Here is a 25241-nt window from a genome sequence, read left to right on the forward strand (position 1 = left end):
GGGGCTGTAATTTGTCCAGTCAGTTCTTGCAGCAAACTTGGAAAACTGGGTATAAATTACCTTGGTATTACTCCAGTAATTTTTATAGGTGCCAGGGTGAATATTTAATGTTAAGATATGCTAGTGTAGATACTTCTCCATTTCAATAATGATTTATAATGAATGTATGTGGATAGGAATCTATTTTTTAAAAATAATAATTCGGAGGATACAATAACCTGTTTTAACTAGCAGAGTAAGAAGACCTAATGCTAACAATGTGAAAAAGAAAAAAAATTTTTCCAAAACTACACAAGTATAAAAGTATGAATTCTGCATTCTTTCATCTCAATAAATCTTTTTCCTAAATTGAATTCAAAATTCAGGATGTATTACACATGTTCAGAGAAAACACCTCTCCAAAGGCATTGGGTAATGAGGGGATTTCATCTCAATTTTCTACTGTTCACAGGTTGTTGAATATGCTGAGAAAATTACATCAAATTTGAGAAGATGTATTAGAATTTAATGGCTTCTTTTTAAAAAAAAATATTATCTAATAGACAATTTCCTTTCTAAATATTTGCACATGGACTAAATCACTGAGTACCTCCGGCCATTTTTTAGTATTCTGCTATCCACAAAGCAGTAAGTCATTGTAAGGAATAGAGCATGTATTAAATTTTTCATGGAAAATTGATAAGAAAAAGTATTTTTAGAATTCTTTTCTAGGCTAATTAATCTGCCTTGAGCAGTCTATGTATGTAAGTAGGAGGCACTTAATCATCCTTCTGAAGCAGAAAGTGCAAGTTTTGTAACATGCATCCACTTGTCAGAAGCAACCACGCACCTTTGAAACAGAGCCTTATTTTTAAAGCTGAAAAGATGGATAGCCCTGAGCTAAGTGAAATACATGAAATTGAAAATACACCCAAACATAGTTTACTTAAATAAAATTAAGCATCCAAATCTCTGCAACTCCATTCTCATTGCTTTCTACACCTCTACTATTCTGAAAACTTCCAGTATAAGGAGGGCAAACCAGAAATATTTGCTGGTTTATTAGAGAATGGAAATGCCCTTCGCTTGTTGCCTAATTTACCATGTAACAGAATTAATTTATCTTTTTGTATCTCATGATGTTGACATAGAAAAAAATAGTACACAGATGTGTTTATTAGGATTTGAAGGAAATCTCTGAAAACACCAGTGGCATCTGCCTTCAAGGTGTGGGCGGATTATATTCATAAAAATTACATACGTTCAAATAAATAAAAATCACATTTCACATAAGCTTCTGAATTTAAAGTTTTACTATTTTAGCTTTCCTGAATTTCTGTACAAAATCCAATTATCACTATGGAAAGAAACACCAGCCTTATTTTCCTTCAGGTCACATAAGATGTGAGGTTGGTGATGATATACATAACTCCAAGACAACTCTTTAAGATAAGATGCAATTGGATGAATAGACACAGAAAGTGTGACTTTTAGAATGTGAGAAGCAGAAAGAAAAATTCAGGCACCATACACTTTTAAATTCAATCTCCTATATTGCAGAATGGATTTATTATTTATTAAATACTACAGGTGAAATGTCAAAAAGGTTAGAGGTTTAAAATTTTGATAAGAGACATTGAGACAAATGAACCCATGTATCTGACTTCTCATCTACATAAAATTTTCCCTGCACTACCTCTTGAAAACTTAAAATAGTAATAAAGAGTAATTATTACAAACCCAAGGGCATGGATAAATAGTGTCTGCCATCTTACACACACTAAATGCCAGAGAAGAAAGATTGAAAGTATTGACTACAACAACTGATTCTTATCCTGTCAGAACTTAGCAAATACAGAATATGATTTCTGTAGTGGTAACATTACACCTCTCCTACCCATTTTTCATTAAAAAGTGCTACAGAGAAGAATGTCAGGGATTCTGTATGCCACAATCCTTGTAGCCACCAAGTCCTGCACAATAACGAGGGAGATTTTTATCTAAACAGGTGACTTATGTTGTTTTCCTTTGGTGGCCATACCTGATAACTCCATTGGTATGTCTTAAACTATTTAATTTCTATTTTCTTAACACTATAGGATTGTTCAGACACTAAAGAGTGATACTCAAAACATGAGCTTAGTTACAAAATTACTAATAAAGACACTGCCTGGGAATTTTCCTGAAGCAGCCTACTAATTATTTTTCTTGATTTGATTGGGTTCATACTTCTTTGGTTTTCAAAAGATTTGTATAAATATTGTTTTTCACCCTGTCATGAAACACTTCATTTTCTTTAGGCTGCATTTTCTTCTGTGATATACTAATAGGAGTCTTAAAAAGTCATGTATATCAACCAGGAGAAAAAAATATCCTTTGGGGGAAAAAGAAAACAAACATTATGATATGACTTGATGATGCAAATCAAAGAATATTTTCATCCAATTCAACTTTTACCTCTATGTTCGACCAGGGTGAGTTTCACTTACATGTGTTGCATGACAGTCTGGAAGCCTTGTGGTCATATATCCTGTGCTTAATGCTGGAGCAAGAGCAACACCAAGGGATATCATTTGCAGTACTCAGTGACATAATTTTCTTCTGCATCTTTCCCAGAAGAAAGGATAGTGCTCACTTCTCTTGTAGCTGCTTGTGTTTACCAGAAAGAGCTGCTTATTCAATTAGATTTTCACATTGTATTTTCCATATTTTCCCTGAAAGCAGGAACAGATAGGATCTATATAAGCAATCAACCATTATATTAAGTAATCATAGAAGTTAGAACATTTTTCCTTACTACAATGTAAATGATCCTGACTGAAGTTTCATTATGTATAGAGCATAAACTCCAAATGCCAACTTGCTAAGCTCCAGTGTTTCTTGCACTGTTTCCTTAAGGCAAATTCTATCCCCATGTCTTCTAAATCGACATGAGCACATAGAGCACCAGATATTTTCATTTTATTATTGTCCATTTTGACTGTCTTGATTCTAGCATGTTGTTGACCAATGCTATGCCATTCCCCAGACATGCATGGCAAATATTTCCATTTTTTGTACTGACAAAATTGTTAGGCAGTTAATTTTGTGGACAGATATTTTATTAAATAGACTTAGTTGTGAATGAATATATTTCACTGATATAATGAAATAGGATCATAATTAGAAAAAATGCAGCAGAATTTTAGGGGAGAAATGTTTATATCAAGAATGAAAGTGTGATTAATCTTTCTTCAATATATGAGATCAGTGAATGATGTGACTTTGAAAGAATAAATAGTTACTCCTTAATACAGACAACCAAACTACAGATTAGAAACTTAAGTGGCAACTCCCAAAATTTCCTTTTCAATAGTAAGGGCAAAAGTAAAAATTTAACAGAATCTCATAGAAAGCAGTCATGTTTATGTTTTACTTTCAAACAAAACTTTAATCACTACACTTGTGTATCAAGGTTACACCATGGTTTTACTAACATGAGAACATAGGACTGAGCAGTAGTTTTAAAAATATAGTGATGTAAACATCAAAAAGCACCAATAAGCTAAAGTAAATTCAGTGTATAGCAAAGTGATCAAATTTACTGTAGTGTCTAGCTGTCCTTTTTTCCTTCCTTGTCTAGTTATTGAAGAATTATGTTGGTGACATCTATCTGCACTAATGAAATGAGGCTACTAACAAACAAGTGGAATGGTCGTAGTGACAGCACAATGTCTTTTTCAACAAAAAAAAATTAGCATCCTTGATGCTTTGGAGCTTACATAGATTAATTTCTTTAAGGAATAAATCTTGTGTTTCAATGTAAAATCTCCATGCTCTTCCTCACATAGAAAAGCACCGAACTAGAAAGTCTCACCTGTCTTATGAAGCTGGTTCTGGATCATTGGTTTAATTTTTTGGTTCACAAGAGCTATTCATCAAACAACACTGTAAAGAAAAACAAGATAGATAAAATATTATTAGATAACCAAGTCATCTAACTTTAAAAACCAGAATTTTCTGAAGTATAAGCACATTGATCAATTAGGCAGTTTAATGAATCTGTCATCTTGCATCAGTAATATTTTCTAAATGAAGTCATATTCAGTATAAAAGCCTTATTATTATTCAGAACACTTTTCAGCTACAGTTGTAGGATTTGATTAAATCAGTATGTGCCTAGTAGGAACAGTTGAGAAAAGCAGTGTGAAAATACATGCAATGTTCACAGTTCAAGAGGAACAAAATGCCAGGCTAAATTCCACATCTAAAATCAAAGTATATATTAAACTCTACCTTTCTGAGATGTTTCCTATATTAAGCAGTATTTTTCTCAATTATTTAAAACTGTTAATATTCAATATGCTTTAAAATGTTAAAATAATATAAATTTAGCAAAAATAATATAAATTTTTGAGATTATTGTGCATCTAGTCCTGCAGCAGTATCTCTGGCTGGTTTTACTTCCTGCATACCAAAGCATAAAAACTGATAAAAAATAAGAAGAATGAGAAATGAGAGGTCATAGAATCACAGAATGGTAGAAATTGAAACAGACCTCCAATGGTCATTTTGCCCAAACCCCCCTGCTCAAACAAACCCATTTAGAACAGGTTGCTGAAGACCATGTCCAGGCAGTTCTTTAATATCTCCAAGGACAGAGATTCCACACTTCTTTGGAGAACCTATGCGAGTGATCAGTCGCCCTCACAGTGAAAAAGTCTTTCCTGATAGTTACCTTGAGCCTTCTGTGTTTCAGCTGTGCCTTTGGTTGCTTACTGAGCACACCTGAAAAGAGCCTGACTCAATCCCTTGTGCACCCTCTCTTCAGGTACTTGTACATACTGCTAGAATGCCCCAAGGTTTTCTAGGCTAAGCATTGCCTGCTCTCTCAGCCTTTCCTAATACAAGAAATGCTCTAGTCCACTCACCATTTTTGTGGACCTCTGCTGAACTCTCTCCAGTATGTCCATGTCTCTCTTGTACCAGAGACCCCAGAACTGGATGCAGTGCTCTAGTTGTGGCCTCACCAGGGCTCTAAGCAGAGGGGAAGGGTCACCTCCCACACCTTACTGGCAGCACTTCAAATGAACCATTAACATTCTTTGCCCCAGGTGCAGATTTGTGGCTCATGTTCAGCTTGGAGACTACCAGGATCTCCAAGTTCTTTCTCAAAGCTATCTCCCAGCTGCTTGCTCCTTAGCATGTATGGGTGCCTGGGGTTGTTCCTTCCCAGGTGCAGGACTGCACTTTGTTGAACTTCATGAAGTTCCTGACAGCTCATTTCCCCAGCCTGTTAAAGATCCTTCTGGATGGCAGCATGACCCTCTGGCATATTAGTTACTCCTGCCAATTTTGTATCATCTCCAGAATTTAATGCTCATTCATAATAGTAGGACAAAAAAGTCACATGAATTTAATATGAAGAAGCAACAGTTTCAATTAGCAATGTCAAAATTTGATTTTGATCTGCAGGGTTTTTTTCTTATTTACATTGAAATATGTCTTATTTATATTGAGAAAGCAGATTTTCTGGCATTTGCTAGAAAACAGACTTTCAGGAGCAGCCACTTGTAATATTAAAAGTACCCACTCCTAGGTGTAGGTCAACAGGATTGATACATATTCCCAAAAGATCAGCATACAGAACATGTATGTTCTAAGAAAAGCTTATCAATGTACTATGCTAATAAGCCTTAGAATCTCTTCCAAAATAGGTATGTATTTTTTGAATTGTTATGCAGGTGTTGCTAAGAAACTGAAGTATATTCATTTTATGTTTAGTATGCAAGATCTAAAGTTCTGCACAACACTTCCATGACTCCTCTATTTTACCATTAAATTACCTTATCCACAGGAAATTGAAATCAAACACAAAAACATGAGATAGACATTATAAATTTCAGATGACAAATCAGAATCAAATGAGCTATAAATGAGTAGAAATTCCATACATGTAGATAAGTATGTACACAAAAAAATATTTTTGTGCAGATGGAAAGACTGGGAAAAAAGGAGCTACAAAGGAGATATAAAGGAAACTGACTTGATTCAATATTGAAGAAAATATCGAATAATCAATTTTTTGTATATTCTAAGAACCCCATGAAATCCAAAAAATATTAGAACAAATTGTTTATAATGCTTCTAATGAAGAGAGGTTGCTGTGCTCTGGGGAGTTACCCACAGTAACAGTACAAGTATAAATGAGATAGATACTTATCACTTTCCTGCCCCTGCACTAGAACAAGGATTCTGCCTTAGGAAAAGGAGGTTTTTCGAAAGCAGTTCATGATGCATGATGACACTTTGGCATGGCCTGCTGATACAATGGGAAAAGCAGTGCTGCTCAGATGTACAAATAGATACCACTACACACACCATTTTACGTCATGGTTCTATAAATGCTTTACTCTGTTCCTCAGGACATATTATCTGGAGCATTATAAATTCAATAAAGTCAATTAATGTGAACTATTTCTAGGCAGACTACTCTTAAAAATCATAGATTTAAGTCTAAGTAATGTCTACTTTTCCAGATCATGTTCTCTTTTGTATCAGAGATAAATAACAGATTCTGACGCAAGAGAGAGAGAGAGCTAGTATTCTATTTTAAATTCAAGTCTAATTTAAAAATATAACCTCCAGCAACTTCACTGTCACTACAATCAATCAAAATGATAGCATTGGAACTGCAAACCACTTCCTCAGTCACATTTGCTAGTGCAATATTTATGAATTGCTTTCCTCATCATAGCAATTTAACTGGTGCTGTTATTACAGAGACAAGAACAGTCTAATACCAGTTATCATAACTAATACTATTATTTTCAAAATATTTTAATTGCTCTTGAATTATAAAACATATAGGCTATTTTTAAAGTAGAAATACCACAAAAGATTACACACACTCTCGTACATGCACATAAATATTCTGACGTGTACTTTTTTCTATCATCTGAAGGTCAGTGCTGTTTTTAAGCTAAAAAAGCTCCTCCATTCTCTTTTATTGAGAAGGAATATGTACAATGTTGACTTCCTGTTTTACGAGCTAGAACAGATGAGAAGGAAAGCACAACATATGCATTAATTCCACTGTACCACCCAGCAGTTAGAGTTACCTTCCAGGAAGGAAACAATTACCTTCAAGCCCAGTCATGAGAACCCTAAATGCTCCATGTCTGATCCTAGAAGAGGGTTTCAAAGCCCGAAGAGAGTGCACTAATGGGCCACAGGGACTGGACCCATATACATCTGGCCAGGAGGAAACACGCAGGGCTGTTACCAGACTCCTGATATGCACGTGCCTGACAAAGGTGTAAACTGAATCTATGACTAGAAGACATTCTGAGCTCAGAATTCACTCCTGGGATAAATGCTTGAAAGCTCAGATCTCTTGCAGAATGATTTTGAGCCTAGTCATCTTATTTTCCTCTAGTTATAATCTTGGGTTTTTATTCTGGGAGGTATTGAAAAACACCTGAAGAACAACACAGTCATTGGTCACAGCCAGCATGACTTCATGAGAGGAAAGCCCAGCTTAGCAAACTTGATTCCCTTTTACAACAAGGTAACCCATCTAGTTATCAAGAGAAGCCAGTAATAAGAGGTCATCTGTTAGGATTTCAATAAAGCTTTTGATACTGTCTCTCAGAGGATCATTCTGGACAAAAAGTCCAGCACACATCTGATAAAAACATCCTGGGGTTGGTCAGCAGCTGGCTCACAGGTCAGGTACAAATGGTTATAGTGAATGGGGTGACATCAGACTGGGGACCTGTCACTAGTGGGGTTCCACAGGGCTCCATCCTCAGCCCTGTGCTCTTCAACATCTTCATTAACCATGTAGCAGGACTGCATGGAATACTGAGCAAGTTTACAGATGATACAAAACTGGGAGGAGCTCTTAACTCCCTCAGAATCAAAGAGACCCTGCAGAGAGACCTCAACAAATCAGAGTGTTAGGCAATCACCAGCTATATGAAGTTGAAGAAGGGAAAATGATGGATTCTGCACCTGGAATGGGGTAACCCTGGATGTATGTACAGACTGGAAAATTAGATTCTGGAAAGCAGTGCCATGGAAATGAGATCCTGGGGGTCCTGGCAAACATGAGCCAGCAGTGCCCTGGCAGCCAAGAGGGACAACCCTGTCCTGGGTACATCAGGCACAGCATGGCCAGCCAGGCAAGGGAGGGGATTGTCCTGCTGTGCTCTGCAGCAGCCTCACCTCGAGTGCTGTGGGCAATTTTGGGCACCACAGTGTAAGAAGGATATTAAGATATTAGAAAGAATCCAAAGGAAGGTTTTGCATACCACAAAGGTGGTGAAGGACCTTGAAGGGAATCTGTATGAGAAGTGGCAAGGGGCACTTGGTTTATTCAGCCTGAAGACAAAGAGACTGAGGGGAAACCTCACTGCAGTCTACAACTTCCACATGAGGGGAAGGGGAGCGGCAGACACTAAACTCTTCTTTATGGTGACCAGTGAGAAGACCTAAGGGAATAGCCTCCTCTGTGTAAGGGAAGGTTTAGGTTGGATACCAGAAGAAATTTCTTCACCCAAGGGGTGATTGCAACAGGCTCTCCAGGGAAGTGGTCACAGCACCAAACCTGACAGTTCAAGAAGTGTTTGAACAATACCCCTGGACAGCTGTGTGACTCCTGGGGACTGTGCTGTGCAGGGCCAGGAATTGGCCTCAAGGATCCTTGTGGTCCCTTCCCACCCAGCTTGTTCTGGAATTCTGTGATTATTTTTATTGCTTTTATCTGTCCATGAGCTATTTGCAAGTTCCATGAAAATTGCAGGAATCCCACACTATTCTTACAGCCATGATTTCTGGTGAGTACAATTTGCAATATTTGTAAGTAATTTATGAACATTGGCAGTTTGCTGAATAAGGATTTCTCTAGAGCTGCCCACTTCATCTTCTTGTTACATTTAAACATACATAAGCCAACCAAAGACTGATCTGTGGCTTAGGCTTCAATGGAATAATAAAACGTAATTATCAGTGTCTTTGCAATTGTCAGACATCTTAGAAAGGACCCAGACAAAGAATGGGGATTGCACCTCTCTTCTGATTGATTTCGCCTTTATCAGACTTCTTTAAAATATTACATTGGGATCTTATAACTGGATTAAACATAGTTGTAAGTTTTCTCAAGATAGTAGAGGCTACAGGCATAATTTTTTCCTTTTCTAATTTAATCTTATTTCTTTTAACTACAAAATAGCTTGATTGAAACCCAGAAGTGTTAGTGAAATGGCTTGGATCCATACATAAATGTTTTTACTTTCAAAAATTTTGGTTCCTGTGCTTTTGCTCTTGCCTAACACAAGTAATACAGTCACGTGAACTCAAACAAGAGCCAGGACATGGTCCAAAAATGGAGTGCTATCCTGATTATGCTCTGTTCCCAGCAAAATCATACAAGCAGAAAAACGAGGCTTCCTGTCAGACTGGCTGCTGCACCTGAAGTTTTTAAATTTAAAAGCCTAAATTTAAGTAGGCTGCAACAGTTCCACCCTTCCTTCTGGCGCTAAGTATATTTAGACACTGATGACGGTCCCTTTGAGAGCAGCCCCTGAAGTACAGTCTTTTTTCATTTACCAGAAATAGTATGATAAGCAGTATAATACATAAATACTGCCCTGATATAATCATATAATTATTAAAGTTGATTTGTATTATCTGCAAGTACACAGGCAAGATCCCTCTGACCCCAGCTTCATACACCCTTGCTTTTTTCCAAAGATGTTAAAAATATGGCAGCTTTAAAAATATCATTATTTTTACTACTGATGGGGCCCAAAGGAAGTTGTATGTGACAGACTTGTCAGACCATTCCCCCCACAAGACTTTGTTGAACAATGGAGAATAGCAGTCCACTTCTTTGAAACTATACAAACTATATAACTTTACAGTTTAGCCTACTAGAGAACATGATCTAGCCCAATCTTGGTTCATAAAAAATTATGAGCAGTCAAAAGTCAAAAACTACATCACGGCTTTTTTCGAGTAGGGAATATTATGACAGATCAAAGGAAATTTTCCTCCACCTCTACTCTGCTCTCTTCACACCTCACCTGGAGTTTTGTGTCCCACTCCAGGATCTTCAGCACAGGAAGAATGTGGACCTGCTGGAGTGAGTCCAGATGAGGCAATAAAGATAATCAGAGGGATGGAGCACATATCCCATGAAGATAGGCTGAGAGAAATGGAATTGTTCAGCCTGGAGAGGAGAAGGCTCCAAGGAAACCTTATAGAGCCTTCCAATACTTGAAGGGGCTCTACAAGAAAGATGGAGAGGGAATTTTTACAAGAACATATAGGAAAAGCAAGGGCTAATGGTCTTAACTGAAAGAGAGTATGTTTAGGTAAGATGTTAGGAAGAAATTCTTTACCTGAGGCACTGAAATAGGTTGTCCAAGAGGAACTGTGCATGTCCCATCCCTAGAAGTGTTCAAGACCAGACTAGATGGGGCTCTCAGCAACACGATCTTGTGCAAGTTGTCTCTGTCCTCTGCAGGGGGGCTGGAACTCGATGGTCTTTATTAAGGCCCATTCTGACCCAAAACATTCTGTGATACTATGATATCACACTGCAAGGAAGACAAAGTAAAATAACCCATTTCTCCTCATTTTTTCTTCATTGCTCCACTAAAGTCTATTTGCAATAGGCTCATCATAACCTTTGTCTATGCATCTGACACAATGTGTTCTATCACTGTTGTTATATTTCAGTCCTTGTAGAAAGTGATGCCCTAGGTGTAAAACAAGGTGGATTTTAAGTATAAATTCAGGGAAGAAAAATAGCAATTCTTATAGATAGAAACATTCATTGATAGTATCACTCAAATATCCAACCTTTGAACACTTTTATAATCAGAATTTCCAGTAAAGTAGCTGTTCTGCCCAAGACTGACAGTTATTTGTTCCCTTGAGAGTTCACAATTATGTAAATCAATTATCCTTAATGAAAAGGGGGTTTGTTTACATACCTGCCCTTTTGCATGTGCTCAGTTTGATTACAACTTGGCAAAGCATTTCAGCACTAGCTTGTTCATTATCATTTTTGCCATTGTATCTAATAACTTCCTATTTTTAATCATATATTGTAAAACACTGACACTTAAAAGAGAGGCTATTCTAACTTATTCTAATTTTTTATTTTTATTACAATTTTAGTAATAGTAATCTAATAATAATTCCCTACATGCTTTCAAAATGTTTAAATTTACAGTTCTTATATTTCTAGCTCTTGGCTATTCAACTCATCTTGAAGAAGAAGTGTCTGAGTAAGCATTCTTGCTTACTAATGTCTTTCTCATGCAGCTACATATGGTATAAAAATGCCCAAAAAGTGAGATGGAGCACATAAAATAACACACTGAAAATAGAAAATAAATCACCAAAAACTTCAAGAATTTACTTTCTACTTTTACAAAACCTCAAAGGGGGAAAACAATTAGTTTTATAAAAATATTGGCTATATGTGTTACACAAAGATAGAAAACATATGAAAAGACCAGCATGGTACTCAGGGAAAAAAAACTAAAATTTACTTTCATTTCTGTTCTCTGTTCATCACTTTTTCAGTTCTTACATTCCTAAGTTTTTCCTAAGAGTGCAAGTGTCCAACACCACTGCTGTCCTGGAAGACATTTTAACATCCTGCTCTGAGTGTTGTCTTCTCAGTATCACAGCCCACTGAAAGAAGAAATTCAGATCATTTCGGTGGCTCAAGAACAAGAAATATAATATTTATGGATGCACAGGTAAAAGCAAAAAGATTTTGTACTTCATCCTTGTTCTTTATTGTTTGTCATGTACACTTAAATACACACCTGCAAGAAAACAAAACAGAAATATGGAAAAAGGAATATATATTATATTTTATGTCAATATATATGATTTACTGTTCAACTTCTCTACTTGTAATATGTGCATGTGTGCATACACACATACAAAAGAAGAAATAAAGAATTAGTAAAATTGGAAACTCTGTTCTGATAAGAAGAAACTTGGCATTAGAGGATTTCTGAGCCTGCATCTTTAATCCCTTTTGTATCAATATTCACGGAAAATGTACTGCTCAAACAGTTGACACAATACAGACTTAACAGCTGAAACCAAAACTATTTTTCCCTCTTCCACTATTCACAGGGCACCTAACAAAACATGGGCATAGATTGTTCAGGTCCGCCAGATGCTTCTATAGGAAGAGAAACAACTGTTTGTAGTGCAGTGCAATACCTACTAGCAGAAAATCCAGGAAGCGATTTAGAAAATCATGCAATTTCAACCTGCCATTTCCTTTTATAAAGGAAACTTAAAACATACTGACTGATTTTTTTGATTAATTTTCATATAGTGATAATTTTTGTTTTCTTTGTCTAACAACTGTTAAAATGGGAAAACTAAACTTTCACCTTTAGGCTATCCCATTTAACTTCCAATACAGACATACATGTGCCTGAAAAAAAATAATGAGTCATTGTGCTAAATTTGTCTATTTGATATCCCCCTAGGTTCAGAGTTCCCAAAACTAAAGAGCATTCTCTTTCAGCAATATCTAAATGCAAATTAGTTTAATTTTAAGGGATATGTATATTAGGAAACATGGAGGCTATTCTTAGGTTTTCAGGCTTTTAAGAACTTTCTTCACTGCGAAATCCTAGTTTCAATGTCCATTATAGAATATACAGTGATAAAGGATAATCTCATTTCTAGAAAATTTGTGGTCATTTTACCTTCCTCTCTGCCCTGCTTTCTGCCAAATCTTGCTAGCAGTAACATCTGGGGAATTTTCTTTATTGTCCAGCATTATCCTATATAATGAGTACACAGAACTCAAATCATACATCCTTCAATTTTGAGGTGCCTTTTTGGGCACCAGGTAAAAACTTGCATATAAATCAGCATATTAAGACTCATTTGTCTATGGAGCATAAGACAGTTTTCATTCCCACTTTATGTAGCAGTGCTTACACATCCTCTACCATGGTCATAAGAAGACACAGATAATTGAATGATATACCTATGGGTTGCAGTTTTTTACACAAATAAATATAAACATATCTTTTATTTGCTTTTCATGTCAGACTGATTAAAAATATATCAACATTTATTTCTGGTAAATAAAGGAGTGAAATTACTAGATAACAGCAATAAAATAAAATAGATGACAGCATTAGGTCATCTGATAGGAAACTACACAATAAAATTATGGTTGTGATAATTTGAAAACTATTATTACCTATCAATTCTTGACTGACAAAAAGTGCAGAAGGGAAAAATCATAATATTTTAAAAATACACCACACATTACTGTATAAATTCTTAATGAAACTAAATAAAAATGTTTCATTAAAGGTAAATTTTTGATCCTTCAGTTCAATTAATACCAAAAATGAAATAACATTTTTTACTTTTTGTACTGTATTTCAAAATATAAACATATGGAAATATTTTCCTGAATTGTGGCATACAAAATACGTATTAGCCTGATTAGAATCCTATTTTGACAGTTCACTAAATGATTTTAAATAGCAACAGGATGTGTTGGCTACCAGGGAAGTTAGACTTTTAAGTTGTGATTTGACAATCCAAATGCCAAAATTATATTCATTTTTAAAAGGTATAGGGGAAAATTAATCAGACATGGTAAGTAGACAATTGCTTTCAGCAGTATCTTCTCTAGTTACAGAGCTCTGTCATACATCACTGGAAAGATTTTTCTTTTCTTCCGAAAAAATAAGGAAACTAAGACTACATCTAAAAATCAGGATGTGTGTGACTTTTCAGAAAATTATAAACTGTTTTATTTGCCTTACAATCTGCAGTAAAGCAGGAGGGATTTTTATCTTTTTCTAGCTACAAAGTGTTTCTGCATACTACTTTACCATGAATTTGCCAAAGGAAAAATAGACATAAACATCAAAGAAATTGCAGAAATTAAACACCTACTTAACAAAATAAATCCTTTAATGTGTTTTTTTTTGATCACTAACAGCATTACACAACTATTACAGCCTATTCTTGAGTAGCCTGGATCCATTATTTGGCCTCCAGTGGGTGATAGGAACAGGAATAAAGAGTTTAGCTAAACAAACATGGCATTGATTGATAATAGGGATAGGTGCTTTGATCAATTTATAAGAAGATGAAGTATTTGAAGGATCATGAAAAGAAATATTTTCTGCACTAAATCTCCAAGAGGATTTCAGAACTGTGATTACCAGGGGGATTATTTCCTACTGTATCATACAATAGACTTTACAGCCATTTACTTGAAATTGTAAGTACATGGAGCTGGACCAGAAGCCAACAGCAAAGGATGCCTTGGAAAGAGTCTGTATGCAAGTTTTCTTTCTTCCATATCTACAAAATTAAATAAAACATTAAAAATTATCCATTCAAAACAATACCTTCAGGAACAATGTACAGCCACTGTCCCTACTTCAGCACTTCCTTCGTCTATTGTCATCTGTTTCTTCAGCTCCTTATTTTTTTAATAATTTTTCCACTAGTTTCAACTTTCTGCAGCTTCAAAGTTATTTTCTTGTGTCATTACAGTGAATATTTTATTACTCAGACATAGTACTATACACCATGTAAACTCTGTCTAGTTTTCCTTATTAAAAAAATAATATAAGATATTATATCCCATTCTTCAATTCTCCATTTCTTTAACTACTTTTTTTCAAAGTTAGATATACCAAATGTATACTTGGGAATAGCTCCTTCCAGTAAAATAGTCCTGGGAACTACAGGAAGAAATTATTGATTTAAAACTAATTCTGTGTTTTCATCTTTTTCCTGCATTTCTTGATGGCTATTTTAACAATAGAGTGAGGACACAGCTAAGCAAGTAGAATTACACTCTAGTTCTTGAATTTCCTCTCTATTTCTGTATCTGACCACTGTGCAATCCCAATTTCTGATCTATGTGCAGATGATTTCGTTGGATAGAAATGGAAAGGGAAGATAACAAAAACTAAGTGAAGATAGCATAAAACCAAAACTAAAAATCTATCCCAAATGCTTCCTTGCATATCAAATCTTAATTTTAGATAGCCTAAGTGAAATCTAATTTAATTAATTTATTTGAGGTTTTAAACTATTTTCTTATTAACCCTCACCAATATGATATGCTCATCCTATTTTGGAAGTTGTTTTTTCCTCCTTATTTTATGTCTCAGGCTTTGATGTATCTGTTTTACCTATTTGATGTTATTTTGGTTGGCTCTGTGAAGTTAAATCAAAGGGATCTGCTAGCCATAATGAGCAGAAAACAACTAATGCCATCATTAGGATATCTTCAGTCAGAATAATAGAATTCTTCAGGGGAAATAATTGGTGAATCAGCCAGTAAGAAATATCTTTCATCAGCCCATTTCTCAAGGTTAGAAAGACCACTGAACTGTAAAGACCACAGCCTGGAGGAAAGCAGAGGGGAACACGCAGCAGGAAGAGTCACAGGAAGAGGAAAGTCTGTCTCAGTGCCAAGTTAGACAGAGGCCATTGCAATGGTGTGGCAATGAGCTAAGGTCATTTCTCAAGACTTCAGATCTCAATAAGTCTTGCAGTAGGTGAGCTCCTGGCTGCTTGCATCCTATGTACTTTGGGGTGAATAAACAGCATGTCTATTTAAAAGACTATGTAATTACTCACATGCCCAGGCCTCCAGAAGGAAAGTGTCCTTTAATATTAACCACCTTGCACTCTCACAGTCAGAGGATTTCAATCATATTAGAGAGATCCATACTGAGACTGAAGATTTGTGGGGATCCACACAGAAAGATTTGAATATATCAAGGACTAATACCTAGAGATTTCTTCTCTTAAAAAAAAAAAAAAAAAAAACCACAAAAAAAAGAGTACAAAGCCCTCTTTTACCACTAATCAGACTGAGAACAAGCAATCAAGTAATCTCTGGGTTAGAAAGATTCCCCTAGTAGGAGAACCCACAGGACAGAATCTAGAAGAGAGCTCACAGGAACAATTTACCCAGAAGCAGTCAAAAAAAAAACCAAAAAAAAAAGACATGAAGAAAGAATGATTTCATATGAAATATTTTGATACAACAGAAAGGAAACAAAAAGGTCAAAAAAATTCATTTTGACGCATTCCCATCAAAAATTGTGTTTGAAGCAATGCAAGCCCACAAGATGGTTCAGTTTGCTTTAGATAAATGCTGTTTTGTCACAATTGCTCAGTGTAATATTTTTCATCCAGATTTATAGCTGTGGCAGTAAGTGACTCTTGACATTAATATTGTTCCTCCATAACACCTGTCAATCTCAAGATGCTTTGCTACAACAGTATCATTAAATAGTACCACTCTCTTGTTCTACAAATAGAAGAAAGAGAGACATGGATGGGGACAAAGAACATCACTCTTATACCAGGGTGCTTCATCAGTGGAAACAGAAATGGAAACAATATTTGTGCCACACCCAGAGGACTGGACCATGAAGTGATTGTCACAGCTGCCTTGTGGGCAGCTACTGACTCCACAGACACCATTTACTCTGCATGCACCTACACAGTATTGTGGCTTCCAGGTCAGCAGGGACCTCAAGGTCTCTGACTACCACTCCTGCTACTGCCTCACTCCTGAGGTGAAACTACCTATACCAGCTATTACTAAGGTTTTCTTTAAAAAGGAGACAACCTGTATTCACAATCAAGGCAAGAAAGAAGACATCCTTGCCAGTTACAGTAAAGGTCATCTAGAGCCATGTATAATTCATCTTAGTTCTGTAAATTAAATACAGCAGAGGAAGTATTAGTGGGATACATGAAACACGGCACCTCCTGCAAACCATCTCCCCATCCATCCAACACTACAGCACCCCAAAGGGAAAAGCTCCCATTTGCACTTGAGTAGTTCATGCAAATATTGGTACTCAGAGGCTGGAACTACATTTAAGTCCAGGACCATGTTAAATTTCTAATAATTTAACTGTGTGGGACACCATACAGCATACCTGGGTGACATCTGCTGCCAATATTCACTAGCACAGAGAACAAGCACCACTAGTTTATTTCCATGCCTATTTTCTGCTAGAAAACTCTCCAAATTCCTTAATTTTCTAAAAAAGTTTATTTGTGGACATGTCTCAGCTTTCCATGCTGAAATCCCATGACAGGCATAATATTTCTCTGTTTATATTCCATTTTTTTTTAATTTAGACTGACATGATATGCACTTCAATGGTGCATTAAGTTATGCAATTCCAAATTCAACAAAGGCCTATAGAGTTACTTATAATATTGTTAGCTATTATTTTGATGGTTGTGTCTTAAGTGACTGTATTAAAAGGGAAATTTAACTTTTTTATAATAATTATTGTGCTGAACTTTCTGCCAAGGTCCAAGAAACTCTTTTGTCTGTTTCACAAATTTTATGTGTAGTAGCCAAACTAGATCAGGATACTCCTTTTAGCAACTCCAGATTGGGTTTCTTCATTATAACATCTCCAGATCTGTAAATTAATGTTCTAGCATGTCTCTTCCCTTAGTAAGAAAACAAGCTCAAGTTCAAACCATATCAGAAGTTTAAAAATATAAAATTATCATATTAAAGGCTAGGAGTTCTATTAAAATCAAGAACATGTTACAAATTATTCTGGAACATTCAGTTTTACAATTTCAGTTCTCAATGAGAAAAAGCTGACATGCTATAAGCAAGAGAGAGCATGAAGCACCAGATACAGCAGAGTACAAACTGTGAAACAACAAACAGTGATCCTTTTGATAGCATGGGGCAAACATGTATAGAAATGTCAAATGATAGCCCAGGGAATAATACTGTCTACAAGTAAACATTAATAAAAACATGGGGAATGTAGACTAGCTAAAAATCAGATACTAGAAATATTTGAGTACTCTTTTCATCTTTTAGATAATAATCTTATCTGACAGACCAATAATCTTTTTTTTCTTTATGCATTCATAACTAAAATCTGTCACAGTATTCATCTTCAGTGAAGACTCAGAACCATTGTATTTTTGGATGGTGTCATTAGCGCTGGTCTCATTTGTGTCTAGAAATGTTTTGGTTGCTATGGAATACAATGCATTAATTATAAATTACTCTCCCAATTACAGTGCAAAAGATTTGGTCAGTGCTACAATAATGCACAGAAGAACTTCGGGGGGAAAAAAAACCAGCAGAAAGCAATTAAAACTTAAGGACAATTCAGCTTTTCTCAAATTGCAGTTCATTAATATATGCTTTAATAAACTGACTGCTTTATTTTAAGAGGCCTTTCTAGAAGGGCTTGATGCTCCCTACAGCAAGGCAGGTGGTGCCAGTTGAGTCAGCTTGCCATTGATTGCTTCTTCCTTGCCAGAGTCTGCTATAGCCAGTGCAAAAAATACACAAAAGCTGACCTTTTCCTCAGGGCCACTGAAATGTCAGCCATCAGATCTAGGTATCCAAAAAGAAATTTAGCTTCTTGAAGCATAGTTTTGACAGATGTCTCTCAAGCTGAAGCTGTGGTCTGAAAGCCTCTGTTCATGCATGTCACCAGTGCTTAGTGTGCAGTCATAGCAGAGAGCAGACACTGTTGGTTTTCCTCATATTAATTTGGAGAAAGGATTAGAATCCAGGTCTGTCTCTGGAATTTGGGATGATCATTAGGCTTCAGCATCATGTTCCCTACCTCTGAAATACCATATTATTTGTTGCAAAGAGTTCAATCTATACAGGGCAGTTCAACTTTTCTGGGTGAGGTTACTCTCCTGACAGATAAAATGTGAGGTTTATCTCAGTCAGAGAAGGTATTGAATATTCATCTTCTACATCTTGTGGCAATTTGGGGCTAAAAGTAAAAAATGAACTTTGGTCAGTTATTTGAAAGATCAGTAGAGGTCTCAATTTTCAACCCTGATTAGTGTGTCTGAGAACAAAAGCAAGATCTTAGACCCATTAGGAAAGTCAATGTGTCTCACTGGCTACTCATGGTTCTACCCATACTGGTTCTAACTCACCCAGGTCCTCTTCTGAGGAGCCTCAGAATCTGCCTACGTGGGTGGATGGAATTGAGCTTTGCCTGCACCCTCAGCTCCTCAGACATTGCTCAAGTCAGTAAAGGTGCTTTATTTCAGTGCTGTGGTGTGTTCACATTACTGAATCAGGCTGAACCAGGACCCAGATCAATCACTAAAAGGTTTCTGCAGAGCCAAAATCAAAGATTGTGTGTCCTTTCTTCATCTCTTACCATTATGTGCAAGTTCAAGGCACAACCAGCTCATTTAGTGGTAGGCAGCACTATCCCATAATCCATTAGAGGATGTTACTTTTCCATTTAATTAAAGTAATAGAGAGATATATTGCAGTCAGGCTTACTAATCAGTCACTGTAAAAATATCTTGGCCAAAGTCCTGTTGCTTAACAACAGTAATAGCCTTGATTTCTACATAGCTTCTAGGATAATTCACAAAACAAATCTAATAACTTTAACCAAGGAAAAAGCAATACTTCATTGAAAGTAGTCAATAAATACTTACCATGTCTTCTATTTCACAAATGAAATATTTTATTTTATTTCCACTATCTTCCTAAGGAAGCAATGTTTCCATTTCACCCCTCTGCATATGCATGAACAAGTGGGAATATTCACCTTTTGTCTGTTGGTTCCCTACTAAATTCTTTCAAACTTGTAAGAAATCAACCACACTGGGAAAATAGTAAGAGTCTGAACTGGTATTGCAATTTTACAATCAGCAACACAGTTGAAGAGAATGAGCCTTGGGGGGTAAAAAGTGCATGAAATTAGTTTCCCTTACACCACATAATATCTGTACAGGGGGAAATATTTTGAGTGTCCCAAACACACGGACAGCTTTGATCAGCTGCAGCAGACTGCTGAAAACCTGACTACAAGACACATCTGTCCATCTACACCCTGTTTGCCCCACTGCTGATGAAGGCACAAGCAGACACAAAGACATAATGCATATGACTGGAGACTGACTTTTCTCTATTTTCCTGCCCCTGGTAGGAATGTTTTGTCACCAGCACAGTGCCTGTGATTTCTGAGCTGAAGAGGACTAAGGGGAGATACTGTTACCTGGTTTCTGAGGAGGTTTTCTCCATCTGAACGTAGCATTGAGCTGATGTTAGTGACGGGGTCTTAAAGATCTCGGATCTGCTTTCTCACAGATGGCAGAAAGAGCAGGAGATATGACAGATAAAGTCCTTTGATGTTCTACCTCTTGTAGCGAGCCCACAGAAAAGCAGGTTTCTGATGTACTACAACAGGTAAGAAAATGAAGAATTCTGAAAATATAACTGGATATTATACTTATATACCATATACCAGAATAAATACTCATCTTCTTGAGCAAAAATCCAATGGTAAACAATTTCTTAAAACATACATACATATTCTTTCTAGTAATCATATTTTAAGGGATATGAGGAATAGGTGGCTTTCCTTTCACCACTTAATAGAAATTTAAAAGATGCTAAAGGATGAAGCCTACATACCATAATTGCACAGACTGCCATTTGTATGATTTTACACTGTCCAGTCACAAACCATATTCAAGGAGAAATGCTGCTGTTCACTGTAATGAATTTCAGGAACATAATTACTGATACAGTAAAAGACTTTTTTTTAATATGAAAACTTACATTAAAAAAAACTGTTTAATTATATTATAAAACATAAGAACAGGAAACAGAACATAGATTAAAAGAACAAAATATTAGCATTTTCTTCCTGACAGAGATGATCATTTCAAGCACTGACTCTGTGGTTTGGAAATAGGTAATTACAGTAGTAATAAAGAAAATTACCATTGCTACTGCCTTCTTGCAGAACATTCACAACTGCTTACAAAGGAATATGAAACATCCACAGTAATAAATGATAAATAATTGCTGCTTCAATATTAATCATCAGTGTTGTAAACAGTGACTTACAGAATATAAATGAAAAAGAGTAATTTGAAAGATCACTTACAGAAAAATATTAGATTATCCTTATTTAAGAAAAATCCTAAAATATCAAAGTGACTTCACACTCCCATCTGCATTTCGCAGCTTGACAATATCTAACCAGTTTTTCCAGCAGGACAATTACTTTTGTCGTCTCATCCATTAGATCCAATGCCCTCCATGTTCTTGAAGGAAATTCTTTACCTGCAGTTGGTAGATATATGATATCATCCCATTTGCATAAATTTTTCCCTGAAATCTGTGGGAATTTGGCCATGATTTCAACAAAAAAACCAAACTTGGCAAGACAGAACTTGACCAATCCTTTTCTCCCAATCTAAACCATTTCTTTGCACATTCTTCATCACTGCTTCCTCTGCAATGTTTTGGGGTTTTTTTAAGAAAAATTATTCAGGGTCACATCCAACTCTGTCTGCATCTTAATAATATTCTGGAGATTTTCCTCTTTGGCTGCTGTTCAAAGATAAGTGCCATCAGTAGGTTTAGCTCTATTAGGTAAAGGCCTGAGCTGCATAGTCTCTAGCAGGAACTTTGCACAATTTGGGCCAGGAGGACAGTGGCTCTGTGTATTTGAGGATGAGTTAATTTATCTTATCTTATACTCCAGGAAGAACCTCTAAATAACTCCTTCTCAGCAGCTATTTAATACTCCTCCAAGACGTGAACATGTTTCTTTCGCTTCCTATGTGCTAAGAGGCAGCTGGGCTTATTAGAAATAACATCAGATATTTCAGTTTAGCTGAGGTTTCCTGAGTGTGAAAGAGGAGGTTCTGATCCTCTCCTTTCACCCTTCTCCTATACTCTAACTTCTGGATCAGTATCAGGAAAATAGTAGAACTCTATCCTAATAGTTAAAAAGGGAAATTTAATAGTCTATCTGATTTACCATGCAATCAGCACAAGAGAAGCAGGGAAATCTGGTCCTGGAAGGAGGATAGGAAAAGAAGATAGCAAGGAAAAGAAGACTGAAAATTCTCTTGAACTGTTAACTCAGCATCTGCCATTAAGTTATGTTGTGCATCTTCATCCTAATATATCAAAATATACTTCACTTGGACCATATTGAATGAAGCACAGTGGGCAATTACTGCTCCTTTTCCAGAAATGCTGAATTAAACTGTCTTGGCTTTCATAACATTCTATTTAAAAAGGCAGTAGAAAAGACTGTAAAATGGCATGAACTCACAATCTGATCAACTTCTAAGTTCCTTATATCAGAAAAAAACCAAAATGCTAGGAAAAGCCTTAAAGGCTTAACAAACATGTAATGTTTTCCTTCCATTTCACTTCAAATTAAAAAAAAAAATAAATCTATGCAGTGATCAAGGCAATGTATATTTCAATATATGACTGGATTATTTTCTTTTAAATCAAATGAGGTAAACTTTGAAGTAGCAGAATCTTTTATGATCTCTCAAACAATAAGAAAATACCCCAAAATTCAATAAATTCCCCAGTAACACTGTTGGTGTTCTATATCTCCTGGGACTCATTTTCAGAACAATAAATGTTTAATGGGAATTTATTTCTGCTTGTAAACAGTACTCTGTCAGAAAGATTGCACAGTAAAATGCACAAGCAGCAAAGAATTATGAATTAAACAATACATTTTATCTCCATAGTCTGAGGAGAGCATGTATAATGTAGAATTTTCAGTGTGAAAATTCTATGCCATTTTTCTGTAACCTGGGCATTATACATGAGACATACACATTGCATATACATGAGACAAAAGAATAGATTGATGGTGCCACAGCTAAAATGCAGAATAATGAATGACAGAGAAAAGGCTTGGAGACTCTTATGCACTGAAACACATGAACTGAATGCTATAACAATGAATATCAAGGAATAACTAGTGTTCTTTAATTAAACCTGTTGCTGCCAGAAGCAATGTACAGCTTACTACATTCCATGGGCTGCTTAGATGCACAAAGAGAACATGCTTGCTTGTAAGACAAAACTTGAATTAAAAGGGTGATAGAGTGGGTTAAAATTTCAGCAAGTATTGCAACAGTCAAAGACCATGTTAAACTTTAGTTGAATTTCAGCAAAGATGCTACTTGTTGCCATGACAACAGCTGGAGCGAGAGATATTGACAAAAGAGAACTCTACAATCCACATAAAGGATGAATTATGTGTTAGCACAGACAAAAGAATAGTAAATGGCCTCTGTCTTCTGAACTTCAGAAATACAAACACCTAAGAACCAGACTAGAAAGGATAGTTTTTCTGCTCAGTATAAAGAACAATATATATGACAAATCTTTGACATTGCAGATTGCTGTTCTCAAATAGCTCACCCCTCACATTGGATCTATAAACACCATCTGTGTACACTGAAGAAACATTTCCAGAAATAGATGAGTCATATACCATTATCTCTTGTCAGAACACAGCAGATAGATTTGTAGCGAATGATAAATAAAACAAGCTAATGTCCTAGAATCTATCCCAAGACTTATAAAGTAATTGCTTACATAGAATGGATAAAAAACACTGTGAGTTTATTTTCATGCTGATGACCAACTAATCTAGGTTTTCAGAACTCCCTGCTTGCTTATTACTCTACCACTAACCATGCCTAAATTGACAGCTCTCAGTATACACCCTTCTGGGATTTTACTCAAAATCTCATAGTTTGAACATATACTATAAGGCCTGAAAGATACTACTGATATATTACCTCCTGTGGCTTTCAAACTGAACCAAGGAAGAAGAAAAGAGAGAAGGAACACCCACTAAAGCATACCAAATCAGAGATTTTTTCACTAGCATAGGTCAAGAGGTTTCAGGATCCAGTGAACATGAGTGACTTGCACCAGTGCATATGGTTCTTGCAGCCGATAGTTAAAATCACAGCATGGATAGGAACAGCATGGGCAAAGCCATGCATCTGTGCATACAAGAGAAACATTGTTCAAAAGACCTTACAAAAGCACAAAGATAAAAGGTGGCAAGAGGAGAACCAGAGTAATTTACCTGGCTGGACCCATAATTCCTTAAACAGGTCAATCACTTCCTAGCCTCTAAGGGAACAATCAAATGCTCAAAAGATCTTTTTTAAAGGCAGCAGCCATGAGCCCTCTGTCTGGGCTAAAGCACAGATGACTCCTTCTTTCACACACTGAATCTGCTGAGCTGAGGTCAGTTGAAATCTGAACTTGATGCATTTATATTGTTTAACTTTCCTTTAATTGTTTACTTTGCATGAAAATATTTTTTTCTAATTAATATTTCTATGAATAGCAGCCAGGCAAGGAATCATATATCTTGAATGAAATACTGCTTTCTATGAGGCAAAATGCAGTGGGTATATAAGGCTATGCTACCCATATTTAAAGTGTAGTTCCCAAAGGGCTGCTTCTGTATCAAAACAGCATGTATGCTGAATAAGAGAGCTGGAGAAAAGAGTGAGAGTTGATCAAAAAGTATGAGAGTTGATCTTTATTTTTGAAAATCATAAATGTGTTACAAAGTTTCCTAAAGGAGTGGCCTTATGAACCAAACCAGAAAAGGTTTTGCAACATGGAGACAGTATGCATGGAAATTACTCTATCAGCAAAAAAGAATGAATTGTTGAGAAAGACATCTTTTGCAAATGACACACAGTAGCAATATGAAGACAAAACTTAGAATCTTGGAGGTTCACCATTATTCAAGATGTTGTAAAAAAAGATGTACAAAGTATTACGTCTTCTGCAGTATGAGAAAGGGGAAGGGAAGATGCAGGGTAAAAACCAAATGTAGTCAACCATGTGGCACAAGGAGATCCCTGAGTCTTTGTGGGAATGAGTGCCTATCAATATGAGTAAATTCTGCAAAAGCAACAGTTGAGTTTCATCCTTCACATGAAAGATTAAACTCAACTTTCACATCCAAGGACAAGGTCCTACTTTCCAGTATAAATGTTCTGGAATGAGTAAAAGTAGGGAGAGAACTGTGATTCCATCTGCAGTGTTAGCAGAATTGACTTGGAACAAGAGAGGTTTAACTTTGGGATCTGAAGGGAAGTTCAGAGAAAGACAATTGAACTTGGCAATAAAGCATTGGCAATAATTGTGGTGGCAAGAACTAAGTGTTCATCAGAAGTAAGTAAAACAAATTTAGAGATAGTTTCAACAGCACCAAAGTCTTCTAGAATACAGGTCACAGATTTGAGTGCAGGAGAAAGGCTTCACATGTTGCCTATTCTGAAATAATGCATGGCAACAGGGTCAAGAGGAAAATAGGGAAATTCATTTTATAAAGGTAAGATTTTAAAAATAATTTTATTTATGTTATAAGGTGTGAGGAAAAACT

The 25241-nt window shown here is 36.0% G+C and overlaps 1 long non-coding RNA gene across 1 annotated transcript; it reads right to left on the reverse strand.

Moving 5' to 3' along the window:
• Positions 1–2420: 2420 nt before the first annotated feature.
• LOC110472016 (uncharacterized) lies at positions 2421–20522 on the reverse strand. Its single transcript, XR_002465677.1, has 4 exons — positions 20465–20522; positions 20046–20227; positions 3836–3906; positions 2421–2693 (listed from the first exon to the last, which is right to left on the reverse strand). It is a non-coding gene; the product is annotated as an uncharacterized LOC110472016 (long non-coding RNA).
• Between the last annotated feature and the right edge of the window lie 4719 nt (positions 20523–25241).

This window comes from Lonchura striata, chromosome 4 (assembly GCF_046129695.1).
Source record: "Lonchura striata isolate bLonStr1 chromosome 4, bLonStr1.mat, whole genome shotgun sequence".
Lineage (NCBI taxonomy): Eukaryota > Metazoa > Chordata > Aves > Passeriformes > Estrildidae > Lonchura > Lonchura striata.